This window comes from Ambystoma mexicanum, chromosome 7q, assembly GCF_040938575.1.
Source record: "Ambystoma mexicanum isolate Mex_15411 chromosome 7q, UKY_AmexF1_1, whole genome shotgun sequence".
NCBI classification, from domain to species: domain Eukaryota; kingdom Metazoa; phylum Chordata; class Amphibia; order Caudata; family Ambystomatidae; genus Ambystoma; species Ambystoma mexicanum.
The window spans coordinates 404,989,190-405,014,683 of record NC_090941.1 but is presented as its reverse complement, the minus strand read 5'-3'; positions in this window follow the sequence as shown (position 1 = coordinate 405,014,683).

Genomic DNA, 25,494 nt, shown 5'->3' with positions numbered 1-25,494 from the left:
GCCTACCTAAGTTCTATCCTGAACATGCCCTTTTGTACCTTCGAAATATTCCATGAACCCGGGTTTTCAAGCTGGTTTGAACAACAAACACAATAAGTATGAATAGTCTTAGGGTGAACATAATGCATGAATGAGAGGGTGGACATTATGTAGGAATGAGATTTTTGTTTTGCTAAAAAAATGTTTCAATTATATGCAAATAAAAAGAACTAAAAAAAAAAGAATAGTCTCTGCTGCAGCCTGGTTTAACCCACTCCTGCACACATGACCTTGTTTTTCATTATTGTTCTGGGGGCGGAGTCCATCTCTGTCATCATCGCTGCATTCAGTGTAGAACCACGTTTCCTGAATAGCCCCTGTAAAGCTCAAAAAGCACTGTTTTCCAGCTTGCAGCAAAAAACTATTTATCCGGGTTGTAAACCCCACCCCCAATGCAGTCACGACCTTAAGCCGGACCTTTCAATCAAATGTTATATCAAAATTATATAAAGTTTATATAAAATGTATTCAAGGTCTTATCAAAATGCCTGCCTCCTCTACATTAAAATAATATAAAGTTTAACATAAACATGATTCAAAAGTCTTCTGAAAATGTCCACCAGCTTTATATAAAATTATTCAAAAGCTTATCAAATGTACTCCAACCTTATATAAATGTTGTTATAAAATGATGATGTCACCGAGCTTTATATTACAGCTCTATTAAATCTACTATCAAGCCTTCAAATGTCCGCCAGATTTATATAAAAATAATGTAAGATATATAGAATGTTTATATAAAATATTAAAAGTTCTTATCAAATGTCTGCCAACTTTATATAAAATTATTCAATGGCTTATCAAATATACAACTTTATATAAAAGCTGTTATAAAATGATGTCACCCAGCTTTATATTACAGCTCTATTAAATCTACTGTGAAGCCTTCAAATGTTCGCCAGCTTTCTATACAATTATTCAAAAGCTTATCAAATGTACTTCAAGTTTATATCAATTATTTAAAAGCTTATCAAATTTACTCCAACTTTATATAAAAGTTGTTATAAAATTATGACATCAAGCCTTAAAGGCCAAACCCACTCCTGCATCATCATTGCGTCACCAAACCCTAACACTCGCCGTCTAATTCCTCTGTCTGGGCATGCCTGGCCCTAATATTAAACTTTTATTGGCATTAAAAAAAATACCACAAACCATCCAAAGCCTCTCCTTTACATTATAAAATTATAAAGGCGTGCCCTAAAAGGCACAACCTCTTTTAAATTCCATTTCTATATATAATAGCATGTCATCACTCCTGTACAGAAATATTGCGGAGTTCAACATTCGGGGGAAAGGCCTTGCTACATGGGGAAAGAGCTAAGGAAATGCTGTGATAATATTCAGCATGCCTCATATTACACACTACACACGTGTATCTTAGATCAGAATAATTGCTCAGCTGCCAGTGATTTTGTTCATCACTGCAACCAGTATCTTTACGAATTGGGATTTTTTTCAACAAAAGATGAATGCGTTCCGCGATTCAAACACCCAGCTGTAATAGGTTTAATTCTAACATGGTGATTTAATCTCCCGTGTAGATAATTCTGTATAGTAAATGTTTTGTACTGATCAGTATCGACGACTTCCATTTATAACAAAGTGTTCCCCCAAACGCGCAATAAATATGGATTTTCATTGCTCAACATTACATTCTTGTCATAGCAAAGCAGTTTAATGGGAGGAGGTAGTGCCAATCCTTTCCTGTATGTGCTATAATGATTAAGCAATACGAACCGCGCTATCAGTTCTAATTGCTTTATATCCAAGGTCATATACATTGCAGGCAGAGTCAGAAACACTAACCTCTGCTTTCATAGACCTGAACTGCAGGAAAAAATACTTTCTGCACATCAATTCTAAGGAAACATTTCTTATAAGCAATGGCATTTTACAAGAGCAATGTTGCATTCATAGAAACATTGCATGCTAGGGATACCATGCGGGTTTATTTATTTTTGTTAAAAAGATGCACTTTTATTTGCAGCTTAACTGTCATTTTGATTAAAGGGAAAGAACAAAAAACATATTGTTTTAAACATAGCCACATAGTGTCAGTTCTTGTCCATGCGAGGTTGACAGGAAGCAGTCAGCTATGAATTGTTTATGGCTCCACATGAATTAAAATGTGGAGGCATTTCCTGATTCTGTTTCTTAGTTGACTCTCTTTTGTATAATGTTGCTGAGGGAAATGTAGGTTAATTGGATGCTAAGTTGTTGTCGTTCCCTTTTATCCGCGAAAGTTCAAATTTGGCAGCTTTGTCCAATTAAAACAGTACACACAGGCATTATTAAACAGCGAGTTTATTGTTAAGACATGGATATAATCTAAAAAGGTCCAGAGTGGAGCTGATGACGTTTGTTCCTGTCAGATACTGCGACATTCCAAGAGAAATAGGTCTGTGTTTTTTTCGGCCAAACATTTCATACCTTGTGGAAAGGCTAATACATGTAAACTATACCATGTACCCTGTGTGCTGTTCTTGGGCAATTTGAGTTCATTCTTGATGCACATAGCCTATAATTACCAGGTAGCACGTACAGTACACAGGTGCATTTTCCTACTTTCACCAAATTCCAAGTAAACAGCAGGCGATAAGTTAAATCTGGCAAACTTGGGAAGAGACTGCGTGACCAGAGAGACACTATGCTATGCCATTTTGAAGAGGAATGCCAAAGGCGCACAAGAAAACAAATCAAACACAATACAAGGAAGTTAAGTACGTAAGTGGTACATAGGGCCCCCTTTTTAAAGTGATGACCTTTTAACAGCTGGAAACGCCCCCTGCTTCCGGTATTAATCCTGCCCTTCTGATGTGGTTTGATGTGGGTTTGATATAAATTGAATATAAAACGGGTATCAAAGCTGATATCAATTTTATATCAAATGTATATTTCATTATATACAGTGTTTTTTATACTAGCTTTTGTGCTGAGCTGGAAAGCAAAGCGCTTCTTGAGCTTCATAGGGGCTATTCGGGAAACAGCTATTATGAACAGCTACGGTTATGACGAGGGGGAGAAAACCACCAGGACGCTCTGTGGATTTTATGTTGTATGATGGGATAGAAGATGTTCAGGATTTAATGGCCGACTATGAACCTAAAGAGTTTTGGGACAATGACGATGTGGTTGTGGAGCAGCCAGCCGTGGCCGATGCGAGCTCTGAAGACAAGGACTGCAAAGCTATGGTTTTGCAAGCGGCGATGATGACAGAGGCTGCTTCCGCCCCCCCTGAGCCTTGATGAAATACAGGGGCATGTGTGTGGGAGAGAGGAGAACCAGCATGCAGCTGAGACTATTAATATTTACTGTGCTTGCTGTTCAAACCAACTTGAAAACCTTGGGTATTTTGAAAGTAACCTGTGCAAGGCCTGTCCTTCGCTGATGGAGACCAATAGCTGCCAGGGACGTCATTTGGGGGTCGCCAGAGGTCGCAACTGCGACCTCTGAGGTCTCCCTTGCGACCTCTGTGGGCTCCCTTGCGACCTCTGTAAAAAAAAATGAATTAAAAAAATATATTTTTTTTTCGTTTTTTGTAATGCAAGCTTCTGGAGTGGCTGGCTTTCATGTTCAGGCCCTTTAAAAAAACAAATAAGAAAAATAAGAACAGGAGTGACACAAGTCTAGCACTTTCAGCACTGACTCTAAATAAGAAAGAATAGGAATACCAACTAACGTGTCTTTCTGGAATTCTATACAATAATTGCTAGACTCATTAAAGGTTTATTTCAGGCACACTTCAGGGGGTGAGTCACTGATTTAGTCTGTTCTTAAACGCCTCAACTCAGCCTTTCTTCCTTCTGAGGTCGATAAATGAGTACCGACACAGGTTGGATGATATCGGGTGTATATTTTTTCTATATAAAGCGCTTAAGCGAAAGTGCTATATAATAACACATCATTATCATTTGGTCATGAACATCTGCTTGCATTCACAGTAATTTGATAACATGGGCCTATACACACTGATCTTAACGCTACATATGGCGATCCATTCTTGCATGAAATGTACATCACATTATATGATATATATTTTTCGTAGTGTACAATGCTATGGGATGTCACTTCCTGTTTTGTCAATGGGTGAAAGGTCGTGTTCCATCGCTTCCCGCGATATCACTTCGAAGTGATGTCAAATTACATCACTTCCTGTGATGGCATCAGGGGGTCAAGGGTCATGTGATGTCACTTCCGCTACCCCTGGCATTTTGGTGAAATGACGTCCCTGATAGCTGAAAAGACAATGCTATTATTCATTGTGCTTGTTGTTCAAAATAAATTGAAAGCTTGGGGGCGAACAGTCTGTGTAAGGAATGTATTATGCTAATGGAGACCGATATGGACACAACAGCTCCTCTACAAACTGATATTTGTGTCACTCAGGGGATTACGGTCATCGTCACTGGGGCGTGTTTAAAACTTTTAAAGATGGTGTTACAGACATAAAATGAATGATACCCAGCAGAATGCTTACAAATGTTTGGAAATATTTTATGCAGATAATTCGCTATGTAAAATATGTTTTGTGTTGGGCCCTAAATGCATTGTAGAAATGATGCGTCCGACGCAACCGCTAACACAGCTAAGGTTTGGTGCAGGAACTGAACGATACATAGCTAAACATTATAGGCTATAGAAGTAGCAAATAACCCTCTTTTGAAAATGAAGCAGTTTAGACGCATGTGTCCGATTGATGTTGGAAACATCAATAAAAAAACAGTTCCCAAATGGGCAGGGATGAAGTATATATAAATGAGCGCCTAATGGAGTGTAACATGCTGGCTTAACGAAGCAGCGGCATGCAATGTGTTTGTGCATTGTTTGCATGTATTACAAAATGTATAACAGGACCCATTGTTTTAGTGTTCTAAGGTGAATATATTCTGAATAAAAATTGTCGTTTTAAATGTGAATACAAATCTTTTGTTTAGAAAAACTGTGTGTGTCTTTATGTTGAGCTGTTATGGGCAAACCTGTCTGGCCAGAACTGTCAAAAATATATTATGATGAAGGAGGTGTCAGTAGTTATGGAGGGCTTGACAGCCTGTGCTATAAACTGCAAACCGATGGTGAGAAGGTGTCACAAGCAGCCATCAAGAAGTGGCTTGCAGGGGGGGAGGCTTACACGTTAAACAAGCCGGACCATAAACATTTTAAATGGCAAATGACCGTAGTATGTGACATCGATCAACAATGGCAGGCAGATATTATGGATTTGAGTCTGTTTTGCGAAGTTAACAATGGTTTTCGCTATGTTCTAGCCGTCATTGAAGTTCTATCAACATACGCCTATGTTGAGGCTTTAAAGAACAAGACGGGCCACAACGTGGCATCATTTTTTAAGCGCATATTTAACAACAACAAAGTTCCCTCTAAACTACAGACGGATGCATGTAAGGAGTTTTTAAATAAGCCGATGTAGAATCTTCTGAAGCAACACAGGGTGTATCACTTTGTTACACACACTGAAGTTAAAGCCTCCATTGTACAGCGTTTTATACGAACATTTAAAACACAGCTCCAGTGATTTTTTACAGCTAGAAACACCCGAAGATTTGTGGAGGTGCTACCCACCTTTTTAAATGTATACAACAAAGCGCATCAAAGATCTATTAAAACCACCCGAGCCGCTGTAACGCCGCTGAATTCTCTGGAGATCTGGAAAAAACTGTATGGTGCAAGACTTTTAAAAAAGACGAAATGTACTTCGACCCTTGGAGTGGAGGGACCAACTATTCCCGACGTCTGCTTGGCATCCAGCCATCTGAAGTGTTTGGAAGTATTCCTGGAACCATCCTGTGAACTGACCAACTCCTTTTTGGGCTACTGCAGTAGAGGCATTGTGGTTTCGCGTTTTGGCTCAGTACTGTGTCGATCCTCAGCTTATGATGCAAGAGTCCCACCTGCAAAATGTCAGCATTCCAGCTTCAATGAGACCCAAGATAGGAGGCTGGCTATGACTGTGACACATGTGTCCATTTGTTTTGCCGTGCATGGGTGACCAATGTCAGAACCGGCCTCCGTGTGTCTGGTCGACTGCTTAGAGGAGTACTGCATTGGTGCGAGCTGCATTCTTTGACCGGAACAGGTTGCACCAGCTTCTCTGTCCAACCAGGGCATCTCTTGCACCTGCGACTACTGTGCTGGAATGGAACCAACAGCAGGAAAAGCGACCTCTGATGACCCTCTAAAGACCTGCCAAGCATGAAGAGAAACTGGAGTATGGGGGTGAGTTCCAGCTATACTTACCCCCCCATGTCCACCTGCAAAAGTTTGGAATACTTTCAAAGTTTTACCTTTGTTTGTGTTTGGCATCCGAAAGATGGGTACCGTCTTTTTATTTACTAGAATCGATACATACTTGACTTTTGGAACCATTTTCCCATTCACAAGACACTTCATCTAGTTTTTTCCAGCTCCCAAATCTACTTGGAACTTTGTGCATTTTCAGGGCACAAGGCTCCAGTCAACTTAGGGTTGGACTTCTAAAGTTAGGGTTGATTTCTTGTGAACTGCCATTGCTAATCTAACCATTACCTTTCCTTTTTGTATTGTGGGGTGAGGGTATTGTGGTTTTATTGCACTGGCTATGGGGTCTGTATATATGTGTTTTATTATTAGTTTGTGTGATATTATTTCTTGCTCAAAGTCATTTTTATAGTGTTTGTTTCGTTGTAAATAAAAATAGCATTTTTTACAACTGCTTGTCTAATTATAATCCTTGATTACTTACCTTGTGGACTCATTGTTGACCCTTGAGCAAGATCATAACTCCCTGAGACCTTGCCTTGACCATGCTTCCTTGATTCGTTTGGCTACAGCTCTCAGAGTTGTCCCTGTCCAGAGTATAGAAATACAGTCTAATAAGAGCAATGCCCGCCAGGCAATAAACTGCATCTTGTCAGGAATTCATCAGTCAATTAGGCATGTTCTGGAATCCCTGGCCCTTTCATGCAGAAGTATACCCATGTGTCTCCAAAAGTCCTCAAATATCTTCTCACTCTGCACGCACAGCCAATGGCCAAAAATGAATCCAACGACTCCTACCTCCACCCCACAGCCACCTCCTTAATTTGTTGAGGAAGCTCCACACATTCGGTTTCAGAATGCTGCTGTCTCCCTACATGGGTTTCTTCACACAAGGTTGATACGATGAGGAGCAGGAACGCTAAACGGTCGAGTGTCGGGATTCCTCAAACTGGTCCACAAAGCTGGGTGCATTTCTCCTTGCCCAAAAGAGAGTGGCACAGCTGCAGGGAGGTGAAGGGTGAAGAAAATCTTGCTTACAGTAAAAAGAAAGGGATCTTGGAGGTGGGGTGGTCAGTGGTAGGATGGCAATGAAACAAGTCTGTAATCTTAAATTAGCAATATATTTGACTCTTACTAGGTACTGATCTGTGCTAGAAAGCATTAGAAAACTGTGCAAGAGTTAAACGACGAACCAGAACACTAGACAGACACTTACAACACAAATGAAAAATATGTTCTTTACCCCAGAGGCAAAGAATGGGAAGGCTGCTTACAGTACATGTCAGAGTATAACAGAAGCTATGGCAAGAGAGTCTTCCAAGTATTTCCAAAGGCCTCAAAAGAATCATGCATTCTGAAGCAGGTATGCAGTATTTATTTACTTTTAGGAGGCTGCTCCCCCAGAAATGGGGAGAGGCTGTCAGAGCTTATCTGCAGAAAGTGTGATTGTCCTCACAGGGCGGGGGTCTTGGAATCCAAAAGGAAACACCTCATTCATAAACACCCACTTGCACTACAGAAAAGGGAGGAAGGAGGCTTAGTTCATGGATTTAGGTGGTGTATGGACCTACACACTTACATTTTTACACAATTTGGTCTGATTTTGACGATGAGTGTTGATTGTTTTTACATTTGATGAAGCTAATTGAAAAAGCTGTGAAATTATATGTTTTGGGCATGTGGGCTCATTTTGATTGCCTGGTCATTTTCATGTAATGCTATCGTAAAATGGCTTACAATGAATTTCTAGTATGCTAGAAAAATTAGCAGAGAGAACATAGAGAATCATGGTTTATTAGAAGAGGGCACACAAGGGCCTCACTACAGTTTTGCCGGTCCGGTAAAATGGCCAGTATAATTGCCGGTAATTACGCACTAGCAATATTACCAGACCGGCAAAGCACATGTTTGCGGGTGGTAGCACTGATTTACCTCCAGCAAAATGCTCGAGGTAAATCAGACCCCTACCGGCAAATACATGCCAGAATTACAGGCACCAGTATTACCGGTGCTGGTAATTTTGGCAATCCCCTCCATGGAGTCCTCTGGGACTCCATCGAATGGGGATTTAAAACCCTTTCTGCTTCCTGTAATATTCTGTTAATTCCGGGATATCAGGTGGCGGAAATGGAAGTGGAATTTTTCTGGTATCTTGCCAGAATTACTGGTGCGATACCGGCAAACTTGTAATAAGGCCCTATGAGTGGAGCAAGAAGGGTGAATATAAATCAAGAGAGCATGGGGACTCATGGACTTTGAGGGTAAGGCCCACATGGACTCAAGACTGTTGAGGGAGGTAGTGTGGGGCTCATGAATTATGAGAGGAGGGAACAGGGGGACTGATGGCCTATGAGATGGACTAATGGAGCATGTAGATGGGAGCAAATAGGCTAAACCATTAGTGAATGGATCAGGGAGTCATGGACTGTGAGGTGAAGGAGCACAAGAACTCATGGACTGTGAAGGGAGGGAGCACTGAACTCCTGGACTATGAGGCAACCGAACATGGGGACTTACGGGCTATGAGCGCAAGGTGCATGGCGACTCATGGACAATGTGTGAATTTAGCACAGGGATGCATGGATTCTGAGAGGAGGGAGCACAGTGACTCATGGACTCTGAGTGGATGGAGAAGGAGGCTCATGGGCTGTGATCTGATGGAGTGCCAGGATCAACATAGCCGTATAGCTCGAGGGAGGGGCCATTATCACAGGATAATAAACAGCCATCAAGTTATGGCACAAGGCGAAGCCGAAGTCCGTAAAATGGGGAAGGGTCATTATCCCAAGGTCAATAACGATCTCCATGTGCTAATAGAATATGATGGGAGAACAGGGATTCTTAGTGAGTGGTGGGAGCATGAGAATAATGGATGTGAGTGGAAGGAGACAGGGGACTAATGGACTGAGAGTGGAGGGAGTTCAGAAACTCATACAATATGAGGGGAGGGAGATTATGGAGTCATGGACTACGGGATGAAGGAGCACATAAACTGATGACTATGAGATGAGGAACCCCAGGAACATATGGACTATGAGGGGGAAGGGTAGTGACCCACAGACTGAGTGAGGGAAGCACGATGACTCATTGGCTATTAGGGGAGGGAGCATCAGAACTCATGGACTATGTGAGGAGAGGGCATGGGCACTCATTGACTATGCTGGGAGAGAGCATGTGAACTCATGGACTATGAGGCAGCCCAGGGACTCATGGTCTGTGACGGAAGGGGAATGGGGACTTAAGGACCATGAGTTGAAGAAGCACAGTGACTCTTGGACAATGATTTGAGTGAGTACAATTACTTATGGGATTCACGCACCATGAACGGAGGCAGCACAAGGACTCCTGGACTAAACAGTAAGGGATCAGAAGGACTCATGAATTAAGAGTGAAGGTTGCACTGGAACTCATGCACTATGAGGAGAAGGTAAACACACACTCATGTCGACATGGGGAGAGGACACGTACATTTTGCGGTGGAAGCACAGGGATCATGGACTGCAAGGGGAAATAACATGGAGCCTCATGCATTATGAGTTGAGGAAGCATGATGACCTAATAATTATGAAAGGAGGTAGCATGAGGACACTTGGGCTATGGGGGGGCACTGGGACTCATGTATTGTGAGGGAAGGGTGCAAGGGGAACTATACACACTTAGTGAAGGGAGCACAGGCCTCATGAATTATGATCGGGAGGAAGCACGGGACTCATGGACAATGACACCAGGGAGCACCGGCACTTATAGGCTATGAGTGGAAGGTACAATGAACAATGAGTGGATGGAGCACAGGGATGCATACACTATGAGGAGAGGAATTATGGGGACTCGGTCTATAAGTGGAGGACACAGGGGCAACCATCGACTGTGAAAAGAGGGAACACAGATAATGATGAATTCTGAGTGGGAAGAGCTCAGGAACTCATGGGCTATTGGCAAGAGGAAAATGCATGGGATTCATGGAGTATGAGTGGAGGAAGCAGAGGGGCCCATGGACTGTACGTGAAAGAAGCACAGGGACTCATTGACAGTGAAGGAAGATAGTGTGGGCCTCATGGACTATGAGTGGATGTAGCCCAGGGTCTTAAGGACTATGAAGGGAGGAAACACTTGACCACTGGATTCATGGACAGTTTGTGGAAGAGGACAGGGATTCATGGACAGTGAGCAGAGAAAGCCTGAGGACTCATGGACAGTGAGTGGTGGAAGCCCTACGACTCATGTACTATGAATGAAGGGAACATAGAAATGTATAATGTGCTCTGCTGCCATTTGCATGTTCTCCAAGTGTTCTGATGAACCGTAAAAAGCTGAGGGCTGAGTTCGTTTTGTGGAGAGATAGGTAACATGCAAGTTAGTTGTGGAGTTGTTTTGATGTGTGCAGACCAACGGAACTATAATCTATGTGACCAGATATGTTTATGGGTGTTCTGTGTCAGAATTGGGGTTGTTTTACCGTGGGAGTAATAACCGTGACGCAAATGATTGAATGAGAAATGTCCGTAATGCAAAATTGTTCATATATTTCCCATTCGGTCATTCAAGGTAAAACACCTCCAAATCTAAGGAAACCTTAACCGCCCTCAAATCTCCCTAGGATTTGCTGGTCAACATCTTTCTGGCCTAGGTCGGGAATTCCTGACGGAGGGATCTAGGGGCTATATCCTGTCTTTCAGCATCAGCCACCATCTTCTCAGTGGAAGTCACCCTGCACAGTGGTTACAAAACATGAAATGCCAGTCAGGCCTGGAATTTTCAGTCCCTCTTTTTCTCGTGTATGGACGTTTCTATGTGATTTCTACAATTTTATTTAATAGAAGTATAAATCATCGATTATTTTTTTGCTGGAAGAATTTGCTGCAAAATATGTGGGGGAGACCCTCCCCAGCCCCCCGCCTTAAACCCATTACGTTAATTATTCACCTAAACCCACCCCCCACATATATTTGCGGCAAAATATGTTGTAAGTAAAAAATTCAATGATTTATACTTTGAAAAATTCTACTGCGGCAAAAACTCTCTATGCCATTTGGATAGGCTATCCTGAGCTTCCCTGTGTAGCTCTGCATATCCAGGCAAGCATGGCACAGGGGTGGTGGCCATCTATTCTGCTTACCTCCAGTGTTTGGCTTGTGGCACACTTTGACTATGCGGCCTGGTCAGTCTCCCAGGGGAAGTAGACTGTTGCTAGCTAGGTGTGCTGTTCTGTGGTATATGCACCCAACCAAGACTAGAGGGCTCTTTCTCACATGTCTACTCTCTGAGGAGGAAGAGGGCACTCTTGCTGTACTGTTCTTCTGGCCCCCTCCAGCCACTCTGGCGATGCTTCCTGTGACACTGCGTCTGTGCTGGTCTGGGGAGATAGCTCTCCTGACAGCTGGAGGGCTTTCTGATAGCTGGGTATCCCCAGTAGCCTAACAATCTAATCATCTGATTAACTGTCATTGCTTTCTCTTGTGCTTCGGGATGTTTCTTAACTTATCATGGGTCTATTTCTTATTGAAACCCTCCCTCTTTGTCCAGTCTCTACACATGACTGTACACCTTAATTTTAGTTATTCCAGGGAAGTCTGAGCTATTTGGAGACCTAGTGATTGTCGGCTGATGAGGCTCCATCGCAGGTCCGAGGAAGCCTGACAAAGCCATGAAAGATAATTAATTACAGGTGACAAACTAAGGTACCATCTAATGAATGCCTGCAGCCCTTAAATCCATCGACAATTGACTCATCTAATAAACAGGAGCCTGAACTGAGAAAGAAGAACAATGAAGATTCCCCCTGCTAATAGCGCAGGGAGCTCTTGATTCTATTAAAGACAAGGAGGTGAACATTAAGCTTCATCTTCTTTATTATCTACTCTCCAGCAGTTTGAACAAATATAACTTAGTAAACTTTCAATAACATTTTTTTTTTTTTTTAAAACAAATATCAAATCCCATCAATCCTGTAGTCCCTTAGTCTCTGGCCATGTGACCTAGTCCTTCCTGTTCCTCTGTCCTTCCTCTTCTTTGACTGCTTGAACTTGTCCTTTGTCTTTAACTGCGCACTCAACTGTTGAACTTGTGCTGAACTTCCTGCTTTGTACCAGTTCGATCTCTCACATACGAGCTTTCGAGGCTGTTCTAAGTGACCTGCTCCGAAACGGGCTTTCAGCTGTTCTTTTGCTCATCTCCTAAGTCAATAAGAAACAAAATGCTATACAGTAGGGCGGGAATACACACCTTATTCTGGAAGAAATAGCCATGTTAATTATCAACAGTACTTCACAACCTGTATTTCATTATTGCATTCATTGTGTATTCGGGATGGGAATTTAATGCTTGCCTCCTTGTCTTTAATAGAATCAAGAGCTCCCAGCGCTATAAGCAGGGGGAATCTTCATTCTATGTCAAGACGGAGGCGAGCATTAAGCTTGTTCAAAGCTTCTTACTACTACTGCTGCCATTGCATTAATAGGTCGGTAGTAAAACGTTCTGAATGTCGTATCACTAGCCCAGTCTGCGGCTTTCATGATGTCTTGTAATGATGCACCTAGTCCTAGTGCTTTCGAGGCCATCGTTCCTCTGACTGAGTGTGCCCGGAATCTTGTCATGTCTACGCCTGCTAAACTCATAATGTTTCTGACCCACCGTGCTATGGTGGCTGTTGCTACTCCTCTGTGTGGCTTTCTGCGCGCAATTAATAATTGAGTCGTCCCTGCTGGTCTTAGTTTGGCTGCTTTATTTTCGTATTCCTTTATACATGCCGCTACGCACCATTTCGGGTGCTCCTGCATGTACGGGTATTTGATGGTACTAGAATCTGTTTTAGTTCTTCTGGTTAAGCTGAACGTCACGCCTTCCGGCCCGTACGTTCTCCTATTCACTTCTAAGACTCTCACGTCTGCTACTCTCCTGCATGACACCAAGCATAGTAGCATGGCTAGCTTTTCGGACAGCTGTCCTAGAGAGAGATACTTGTCGGGCCAGTCCGCAAATAGTTTCAATACTATTGCTACGTCCCATAGAGATTCATATTTCGGTTGCAGTGGTTTCCTCAATCTTATTCCTCTTAGTAGCCGAATTACTGCTATGTTCTCTCCCACCGGTACTCCTTCCACGGGTAGGTGGCCTGCTGATATCGCAGATCTGTACACCCCTATTGTTCTGTATGCTTTGCCGTCCTGGAGGAGTTCCGCTAGGAAATTCAAGATCTCGACTAGAGGGGCAGAAACGGGATGAATATTTCTCCTTCTGCACCATGTCGACCACTTGTTCCAAGCTGCGTCGTAGCTCCTTCGAGTCGATGGAGCCCATGACTCTGCGATGAGACTTGCAGCTTGTGCCAAAATGCCCGGGAGATTCTAGCGTCTCCTGCTATCCTGCACGCCATCAATGGCAGTGTCCCCTTCACTCTCAGAGGGTGATATGACCCAGCTGGGTCCGTGAGGAGGTGTTCTCCTTGGGGCAGTATTCTCGGGTAATCTACCAATAGTACCATGAGTGCTGAGAACCATACTTGGGATTTCCAGATCAGAGCTACCACTATCAGGTCCGCTGTCTCTCTGCATTTGCTAGTACTCGGTTCATCATTATGAATGGGGGAAAAGCGTAAAGCGTGTGTTCCCTCCAATCTTGTAGGAAAGCGTCCACTCCGGCTGCCGTTGGGTCCAATCTCCAACTGAAGAACCTCTCTTTCTGAGCGTTCAGCCTGGACGCAAACAGATCTGTGTATATTGGGCCCCAGATCTTTTCCAGTTTCTGAAAAATCATCCGGTCCAGCATCCAGTCGCTGGAGTCTGAGAGATGTCTGGAGTTCCAGTCCGCCACTACATTCAACGAACCTGGTAAGTATTCGACTACCACCGAGATCCCTGATTCTAGGCAGGAATGCCAGAAATCCTTGGCTATTTCCGCCAGCAATTTGGACCTTGTCCCACCTAAATGGTTGATGTATTTGACTGCCGAAAAGTTGTCCATTTTTAGCAGGATACAGGAGTTCACTTTCCCTTTCGTAAATGACCTGATCGCAAAGGATCCGGCTAGTAACTCTAGACAGTTTATGTGTAATTGGAGTTCCGATGCGCTCCATCTCCCTCCTGTATGGAGATCCCCGCACCGGGCTCCCCAGCCTGCTCTGCTGGCATCTGATTCTATTATCAGGTCAGGGCGGTCGCCGAAGATGGCTCTGCCATTACAGGCCTCCATGTTCGCTAACCACCATTCCAATTCTGTCCTGGACTCTTGATCTAAGAGTACCAGTCGGTGGTAGTGTAGGCCTTGCTGAAGATGCTGTATCTTCAGCCTCTGAAGGGCTCGTTAGTGTAATGGCCCTGGGAAGATTGCTTGTATTGACGCTGCTAATAAGCCTACTACTCTCGCTACGGTGCGGAGTGATATGCTTGTTTTGCTGAGACATGCTCTTATTTCTCTCTTTATGTCTCTGATATTTTTGTTCGGGAGTTCCAGTGTTGCCGACCTGGTGTTTATAATAAACCCTAGGAATTCTATCCTTCTCGCTGGAGCCATCTCCGACTTCTCCCAGTTCACTAGGAAACCTAACAAAGTTAAGAGGTGTACTACCCATTCGGTCTGGTAGACTAGAGTCTCTCTGCTGTCGGCCATCAGTAGGATGTCGTCTAGATATATAATCATGCACATTCCTTTTTCTCTGATCGCTGCGGCTACCGGCTTCATCACCACGGCGCCAAAGGGAGCCCAAAAGGCATTGTTGCGAACTGCCATAACTGCCCGTCCCAGTCGAATGCTAGGAATGGACGTAAATCCCTCTGTACAGGAATCGTCAGATAGGCGTCTTTCAAGTCTATCCTCGCCAGCCAGTCGTTCTGTCTGAGCGTATCTCTGAGCTGGTGGATTCCTTCCATTTTGAAGTGGTTGTAGGCCACCCAGCTGTTCATGTGCCTTAGATTTATCACTGGTCTCACTTTGTCTTTTCGGTGAACCAGGAACATGTTGCTCACAAATCTTGGAGGCACTATGCAAAGTTTGATCGCCTGTTTCTCTGCTAGGTTTCGCAATTCCGAGTCTAGCAGCTCTTTCTCGGTCAGCGTAGTGACTACGGGGCATGGCGCTTGGTCCTGAACGGGGGTTTCTGTGAATTCTATACACATGCCTTTTACCGTTTGAAGGACCCAAGTGTCGCTGGAATGCGAGCGCCAGTTTTCCCAGAATATCGCTGTCCTCCCCCCTACTGGTGGATATGCAAAGTTTCTCACCTGTGGGGAAGCTTTGTCATCTTCCCTGTCCTCTGCTTCGTCTTCCTCTAGGGAAGCGGCCTCTTGGGGGGAAAGAAGGTATCAGGCTGCCTGGATTCCCAGTATTGATTTCTGTTGTACTGAGGCATTCTGGATATTTGGTATCGACCGGTCAAGCGACCTCTGTAGTGACCGGCCCCGCCAAAAACTCTCCCTGGGAAGATTTTCTTCATCGAAGCCTGAGCTTTCTCCAGAGAGGTGTAGGTCCCTACGAACCACCCCATCTCCTTACCAAACGTCTCTCCAAACAATAGGCCCTGCGCTGCCTCGCCGGCTTCGTATGACGACAGGTCTCCTAGTTTCCGGTCTATTTTCAAGAGGAGACCTCTCCTGCCCTCCGATGAAATCGTGCAGTTCGCGTTTCCTAGTATACATACGGCCCGTTGGGCCCAGTTCGCTAGCACTCCTGGGTCTACCTCCTCGCCTGTATCTCTGGCTTGTTCAGCGAGGTCCATTACTTTGGCTAGCGGACCTGCCAGGTCGAGGAGTTTTTCTTGGCAGCTTCTACAGGAGCGGTCTATGCCGTTTCTTGGGTCTCTGTTCGATTTGGAGACGAACGACAACATTTTAGGGTCCAATTCCGGGGCTTCCGCCACTTTGCCCGGCAGGTCCGGTCTCGGACATTCAGCCCTCAGTCTTTGTCTGACCTCTTTTTTGAGAGCTTTCCTCAATCTCTGCGTCATGTATTTCGCCACTCTCGGCGATGGCACCCACTCCGAGGATCTCAGATTTCTGATTTCTTCCGGTTGGAACATGTCCGCCGTTTCGTCATCTTCTAGGTGGTGGAGTTTTTGTTGCCTTTTCTTAGGCGGAGGTTGGATCCCCTCATCCCCTTCGTTATCTGCATCCGCTTGAGTGGATATGGGGGATATCGGTGGTTCCTCGTCTGGGAAGCCTTCTGGGGGTTCCTCCTCTGTACAACCCATATTGTCTTCCCCTGGGTAGAGGGTCCGGAGGCTCGGCACCTGGGAATCTTTCATGAACACTTCCTTTAGTCTGAGGAACGCGTCCGTAGCCTCTGGGGCTCCTGCGCTCGCCCCTGTCGGTTGGCCCGGGGGGTCAGAAGAGTCTTTGCTCCTCCGGACCCTGTTACACCCCTTAGGGTCGTTAGACGTTGCCCTCATGGACGCGCTATCTTCCTGCTCGGTGCGTTCTTCCTTCTGGCGCAGGAATATTTCTATGGTATCTAGCCTTTCCTGTAAAGACCGCACTCCTTGTGCCACTGCCTCTGTCAGTGAATCTCCCAGCACTTCTTTGAAACTATGGGCTAGGTCTTCTTGGTAGACTGCCTCCTGCTCCTCTTCGCTCCACTCGAAGTTCGACATTGTGCTGGCCGGTGCCTGAATCAAATACCTGTCTAGGTGTAGTGGCGCGTCCATGATTCACTTCGCTCGAGGCTGCACCTTCCTTATCCAATATGTATGTTTGCAGGATATATCTTTCCGATTTGCCTGGTAGTACTCTATAATCGTGCGGCTCCGCTGTCTAAAGCCACGCCCCCGAGTAGGAGGCATTCGCTATTGGCGCATTCGCTGCGTGTGGCCGTTTCTGCTCGGCTCGCGGGGAGTATTCCGCCTGCATAGAGCTCTGCCCTTCCAAGGGTTGGGGCTGCGAACTCGCGCTCTGCTAGGGGGTACAGCCGGCTCCTGAGGTGTCTTACATTACGACATGGGGCCTCCGAATCCCTTTTAAACACTAAAACACTAACGCTCGCACGCTCTACTGTTGGGTGTCCTGACCCACGTGTGAGTTATCATGCTGCAACATTTGGTGCTGTGGGCTTAGAAAATCCAAGATGGCCAAAAAGCCCACATGTGCGCCAGAATCCAGGAGAACCACGCAGTTTGTGTGCTCACCAAAATGGTTACCTAACTTGCCACCCACCAGTGTAAAGAAAGATCTTTGTGAACAAAATCCACTGTTACTGATGTCAAAAAGTTGCTGAAATCGTGGCTCATCGGACACTTTAAAGATTCAACCCTTTTGTGGGGTTCCACATAACCATTTTACTGTAAGGAGCCCCATCAAAACAATGTTAAGCAAGGATTATTTACTACCATGTAAGAACCATTCCTGTTTGGAATGCATTAATCCAAGAAAGATCCCAAAAATGGATGCAGTACAAACAAAATCCTCAAGGCAGCGCTATCGGTCTAAACTCTGACAGGAGAACTGAGTGCAGTTGCTGACAAAGGAATTTGACTCAGCTGACTTCAAAGGCTGCATTTTAATCAAAAATTAGCCACCTGCTGTTCCCAGAGGCCAGAAGCCTGGGAAACCCTCTCACCTCAAGAGATTCACACCACAGCCCAGGATATCACATGGTCATAATAACCAAATGCAAAGTGACCCCCTGGTCTGCTGACCTCAGACTCCTGGAGACCACACAATAGGTTCTTGCACTTGAATAGAATATGTTGATTTTGACTGTTTCCTGTCAACAAAGGCCTGCCTGCCAGCAGAGGCATGGTCACTGACCCACCCAAGTCTTGGAGGCGGACTCCAACACTCTGAGAACTGAATTGAAAGCAAAATATATATTTTACAGAAACACTGATAACTCTTGGTAATCAAATGACAGGAATGTATAACTTTGAGAGCCTTGATTTAAAAAATGTACCTTCGATTCAAGCCCAAACTCCAATTTGTGTGATGTTCTGGGGCAAAACCCTGCCATTTATTGATACTACAGACTCTGTGTTTAAGCTAGAGACATGGGAATTTACTGGAGTATGTATGGACAGGCCGTGTATATTTGTATAATTTTTAATGAAAAACCAATATTGCAAAACCAGTTAAAAAATGCAAAATGTTGCCATTTCTGAATGCAAGCCCTCAGGAAGAGCAGATTTGGGACAGAGACTACCTCATGTGATAGGTAATATGTACATGCAATGACAAACCACTATGTATTTGAGAAATGTGTATTTTGATCAAATATAGATTTGTGTGTCATTTGACAGGGGAGTGTCCTTTCTGCAAGCCATTAAATGACATCATTCTGACACACAATCCTGCTCTCCAGTGAGAACGCAAATAATTCTCCAACCTATCAGAACTCTGAAGGGGTTGGGCCTAGAAAGCTAGCCTCTCCACCCACTTTCAAAACACATAAAAAGAGACTGCTGGGACAGGTAGAGACATTCAATTCCATTTGCTGCGGAGCATGCTGACCGACGACTTCATATCCAGAGATCCAGACTTCAAATCCATCAATCTCCAGAACCTGTAGCAGTACCCAGAAAGCAGAGCAGTATCCAGAATCCAGAGAGGCTAGACCAGCAGAGCAGAGCTGACCCAGACCGCTGTTTGCAGAACCAGAGAGCTGACCCAGATCACTGTGAAGTGCCGAGACCAGAACCGGAGTCCAGTCCAAAACCTGACCAGATCCGTGGCGAGGCCTATCTCAAAAATATATTGTGAGTACCTAGCAGAACTGTGCAGAACCAATCTCTTAGTTAAAATGATCTAATCCAAACTATTTTAATCTAACCAGAACTGCCTCCTAGACGTTGTCACGTGTTATTTTGCAAAGCTGTCACCTGTCATTTTCTAGCTGCAAGCTGTAACCTGTCGCTTTGAACTTTTAAAATTTCAAATCCTAAAAACAACCTTCACAAAATCGTCTGTATCTCTGGAACCGTTTGTGCTAGGAACTTGGTTTAACTTACCTCTGAAAGCTTAGAATCTCAGCTTTTCAACAGGCGTAGAACCGACTTGCTATTCCTTATACTTTTTCCGTAATCATGATTCACGCATTCACGAATTTTGCCGCGATTCGCGATTTGGTAAAAAATCCAGCCACGTGTGAAAACAGCAGCTTCCTTGCTTTCCTTTGCCAAAAATTCGTTTAACCTGCTAGTTACTCCTAGATCCTTGCTAAAGTGAGCCTGAACTCATCCCAAGTATATTTCACTCACCCTGAACCTCCTAAAGGGAATTAAAACCATTTTCAGCATATTCCTCACTGCATTGTCACCATATTCAAAGCATTTTGCCTGTGTTTCAAAACTCCTATCTGTTGTATAAGCTGCTGGGGGGGAATTGAACTGAATTATATTTGATTGCATTCCTAAGAACTGTGTGCTCCTCTTTTCATCTTCATCTCCTTACATTGCATAAAGGGGGGGGGGGTGAATTGTCCAAGAAAGTGATTACATTGTCTTTTGCTGAAATCCTATCAAGTTATTTTCTGTACTGCATTGTCATTCCACATTACATCTATTTGAAACCGAAAAGTATTGTTGCTATCTTATCCATCCTATAACCACTCATCATTGATTATAAAGAAGTGTGCTAGTGCCAGACTATCCATTTTTGATTACTGCTCAGATTAAGTGTGATATTCAATTATTAATTTATTATAAAGTGTGATATATATATATATATATATATATATATATATATATATATATATATATATATATATATATATATATAAATATATATATATATATATATATATATATATAAATATATATATATATATATATGTATATATATATATATATATATTGTTTAAATTCTCAAATAAACCTTTTAAACTTACAAAACAGAACTACTTCTTGGCTCAGTGGGGTCAGGGGTATTCCAAGAGAGGGGTGTTATATAGGGGTAGTCATCCAGAACTCATGAACTGGACACAAAGATACATTAATAAGGGTTTCCATTCAGTATCCCAGACTAGGCATTGACTTAGCTGTAGTGTTGAATTGAATCCTCTTACACTACTATACATGTTTATTCTATTATTGTCCATGGTGTACAATTCCAATTATGTTAATGGCATAAAACACGTTTTGTCAAGCGAATATTACGGAGCTAAGATAAAGAGGTACTTATCTTGTGGAGAGCAGGAAAAGAAGAGGAAGGACAGAGGAACAGGAAGGACTAGGTCACATGGCCAGAGACTAAGGGACTACAGGATTGATGGGATTTGATGTTTGTTTTAAAAAATATATATATATATTTAAATTGAAAATTTACAAAGTTATATTTGTTGAAACTGCTGGAGAGTAGAGAATAAAGAAGATGAAGCTTAATGCTCGCCTCCGTCTTGACATAGAATAAGTTTATCCTTATATCTAAGCTGATGTCCTTGCTGGGTTAAGATTGATAGTAAACCTTTACAGTTGACGTTTTCTGTTTCAGGTGTCACCCTGAATGGAGGCATAGTTACGTGTAAACAATTGGTGTTCTGTTCACCGGTCTTTCACTAACATGTAATGCAAACACCACGCCCAGTACCCTATATATAATAAGTAATACTAATAATTTGCATTTATATAGTGCTACAAACCCTAAGGTACCTGAGCGCTGCTTAATTACCCACAGTGCGTGGTGTTTATTAATTGACCTCGGAAGGATGAAAGGCTGAGTGTGGCCCTGTCAGGATTCGAACCTGCAAGGGCAGGCTCTACACAGATGTCAAAGCGAGCACTCTACTCGCTGTGCTATCTGACCGGCTATCAATCAATCAATGTAAAATGTGAGATTAGGGGATATTTGGCGTAGAGGTCAAATTCCAGTGGGAGCTAGCTGTGTAGTAGTTTACCTAACATCTTCTTTCTGCTGCTCGGAGTAGCATCATGAAAAAGACAGGACTTGCCTGATGTGGGCAGCACTGGACACCACGATCCCGAAGGTGTCCTTTGTCAGTGTGAGGGGGAAAGGGCAAAGTCACAGATCATGCACTGTATTTCACCTGTGACTTAAGAGGCCTCAGAGGACATAGCAAAATCCTTCTAAAAATGGGATCATGGTTCTGATTTTATTCATTTCCTCAACAAACAATGCATAAGAGTCGGGGCGATATACATTAGAAGATGCACCCTCTCAGTGAGCTGGATCCAAAATGTAAACAGGCTACAGACCAGCATGCATCACAGTTTTCTTTTACTGTTTTGAGCTAAATTGCAAATAAGGACTTTTGCATAGTGAGAGCAACCTTCACATGCTTCTATACGTACTCTTGAATGCTTGGCTGGCTGTCCGACCAGTTCTAATGCATGGACATTCTAGATGTCTGTCTAGGGGCTACATGGGGGCCAGATTGATAAGTGGCACTAGGCCTGAGGCGGAATAAGTCCTTGGCTTGGCTTGATTGGTGGGTTGCATCGAATCAGACCCCTTGTCAATTGCACATCCTCCTAAATACCCTTTGATTCTGCAACTGGACTTCACTTCTTCCTGTCAGGTTTCTCAAAAGGACCGATGTAACTATTTTAAATCTAAGTGAGTGCCTATACATTTACATTATCTATAGTCTATGTATGAAGAACATATTCTTGTTTGTTCATGCACTGCCATAGCCTTAAACATTTGCCCCAGTATTGTTCAAGATCGCCCTTTGGCTACAATTCTTACAAGATCTTTGTGGGAACTAGGGAAACCTTTCCACGGACATTCCACTGTTGGGAAACGCACCAACGCCTACTCAAAGCCACCACAGTGCTGGGGTTCCTGCCACAGTCATGCATACCTCATTGGTGTATAAACCTCGAACTAAGAAAGCCAGAGAGGGAGGGATTCACAGATGGTAGGCAGTGGTGGAAAAAATGAAGGGGGAGCTATGGTTGCTACTGTGAATAGGGGTTCATTATAGGACACAGAAGAAGACTCATGTTCCTAAAACTGAGGTCTTTCCTGACTTGGGGTAGTAAGGAACGAGTCCGGTCTCAATGGAAATGCTAATCCATGGTCTACATGTCTACAATAATAGTAATAATAATACAAAACAAACTTGACAAATCCAATAGGTTTGACTTTTTTTAATGCCACTTCACTCTCACATGCTTAGCTACAACCAGCACAAGATCAGGGACAGCTTTACATGCACAGGTTCTGCCATCAAGCTTAACTTCCTTTGTCCTGGGCATGCCAAATACACCTACCCACAGTCAGCCTATTCCCAGTTCTAGACGTGGCTGCCAGGTATAGTAATCACTTACTCAGGTGCAGCTCCCAGGCCAAATACAGCCTTTCATATTAGGTAAAACATTCCATGTTTATATACTTTTATAGTGAACACCATGTACTGACTTATGAGCATCTCTGAAAGAGAGCATAACACGACTGCAAGTCATAGGTGGGAGGTGGGAAAAAGGTGAAAGTCAAGTGCACAGATACAAATCTATCCAGCAAGTTCTGGATGAATAGTCCTGTTTTTGGATAATTCCTTAAGGGTTGCAGGAAGATTGCTGGAAAGATTAAGCAGAGAAGGTGGTCCCATACAGGGACGGCAGTTGGGAACCTTCTTACTTATATAGTGACATGCAGGAATAGTTAATCAACCCAGATACTGCCATACCATGCAGTATTGTGCACATGTCAGATTGTTTGTTCTTTTACAAAGTACACAGGCACCAAAGGACTACATTTCCTAGGATTGAATCTGTTCATTTACTGCAGAAGTTCTATTTTACCCTCTGAATCACTACGTAATGATATTGGAACAAGACTACATGTCACAGAATTCATTGCGTCCCACTCATTGCTGATGACGACACTGGTTTTCACTTTGCCTCACTCAACACGTTTTCCTGCATATAACTCTCTATTCCATATCACATGTGCCTCACCCTTTGCACATTCCATTACAGAGCTGCATATCTCCAAAGATTTCTCTCACTCAGTATAGAATCCTGCACTGTGGATTACAGGAACCAGAATTCACTGCGCCTCAGTACAGTTGTCCCCACCTGCTACAGTTGCCTGAATGCACTTTGATTTTCAGAGTGCAGACAACCACGGCAGCCTACCTATTACAGAATGCACTACAGCTCACTTAATAAAATGGCCCCCCCCAAGACTGTGTCCCACTTACCAGCTGGCCTCCCACAAAAGGGATAACTTAATAGGACTAGATGCCATGGGAAGCGCACTGCCACAGACACCTACATGCCAACATGCCCCATTCCATTCTTGAGGTGCTTATCTTGGGCTGTGATTTCTTCGCATTCTCAGTCTTGTAGTCCTGGATTTATAATGGTAAATTCAGTACCACAAGTTGCACAATAGCTACTGGATGGAATGGGGCATGCTGGCAGGTATGACCACGAGTGGAAAAGGTTCCTGCAGTATGCCCCTAAAAATGGAAGAGGGGAGTTGAGGGGAGTGGACTGGGGTGGTGGAGAGCCAGGGGTTCGGAAAGTGTTCCAGGGGTGTCAGGGGGGGGAACGGGGGGCGTGGGGGTTGAAGTAGTCGAGGGTATGGCTTGTCAGAGAGATCCATTTCAGAACGTCTTTTGCACAAAGAAAAAAGTGCCCCAGGATTATTTAAATAGAGCGATTTCAAACTGCTCACATAAAATCTAAATGAAGTAAATGGAATATACTGTGAGTGAAAGAAGGTTGAAGAAATGGTAGTGAAACGTGAGTTTGGATAATGCCAACAAAACGAGGTTGCCACAAAACCTAGAAGAATCAACGAGCGACGAACACAGACGTTTCTCAGACAAAAAGAAAACTGTTTAATTGGGACCAGTAAAAGGTTTGAACTAACTAACTCAAAATCACCTACACACAGGATGCCTTTTCCGTGCCTTCCAATAAAGGAAATTTAAGCCTCTTGTCGCAAGTAAAAGCTCTACTGGGACAGTGCAATGTCTCTAGTCGAAGGTCCCATCCCAGAGGTATCCTAGTCACTCACAGTCTGGGGGCGTAAGCTATCCTACACTCATTTCTTGGCTTTGCTTTTCCTCAGATGAGGATGGCTTCTTCTTGTCCTGGTTTCTGTGGTTTACAAAAGATCCTTGCTCATGGAGTACTGCCCGAAGTAGTGCCAAAGTTCCACCAGGGCCCCTTAAACTGGTCTTTAAGCTGATGTTGCAGTCTTTTTATTTTGTCTGGGGGGCCTGATTCTTAGCACCCGCCTTCCTCAAGCTCTTTGATGATCAGAATGATCTCATTCCTGACAGGTCCTCCTCTTCCTTGTCTCTCTTTGGATCACATTTGTATTCTCCTCTCGTCTGCTGTACCACCTCCTTGTCACTCCGCCAGATGTCTGTTCCTCCTCCCCTCCATTCTCCTAGGCTGATAAAATGCCTATAGACACATGGGGGTTGTCCTGACGTCTGGAATCAAGGGTTTACCTGTTAGTTTCTGTAAACACACTATTATTCTGTCATGTTCAACACAATACAGAATCAGCATTTAATTATTTGCCTGTTCATTTGCTTTTTTTGATATACATACTTCTGTATCATTTTAAACACATATTTTTTGTGAAAGAAACATCATCAAAACTTTTGGACTTTTCTTTAAATATTTACACAATGGTGCAGTGAACCTTGTGCACTATCACCACCTATAGTGACTTGTGATAAAACATATACAAATTTCACCTCTAAAGAGCAACTAGTCGTAACACGTTAGGTTGCTTTGCCAGGCTAGAGGGTGACCTAACACGTGGTCTACGTCTAGATGTGAATCAAACAGTTTGTATCAATTGTAAGGGGACAGAGATGGCGCAATGAGTCTGCTGTCCTTAGACGTTTCGGCGGGGTCCCTTCTTCTTGGGCCTTGAGTAGGTCTCCCTTTGGGGTAATCCACATGGTGAATCCTTAGATTGTTTGATCCACGTATATAGTGTTCTGCATTGTGCGTTGTAGGAATCAATAGTTTTACAACAAAAAAACGGTTGCTTACTGGGTGGCCGTGATGTGCTTGCTTGATTTGGAACCATGCGGGATGTAAATCGTGATGGCTAAAGCTCACATGATAAAATGCCTATGTCTCCCCTTTATCTTTTCAGATCCTCCTTGGCAATGGTTCCCTCCCAACCTCCTCCACTCTTTTCTTATGCCTTTTTTTGTCTTTTTCTGATGCACTTCAACCCTCTGGTCTCCCCCCTCTGCCTCTGTCCCCTTCTTTCTGACCTCCTCTCTTCAGCCTCCTTCTCTTTTCCCCAATTTCACATCACCTTCTCATACTTCTATTCTCCCCAG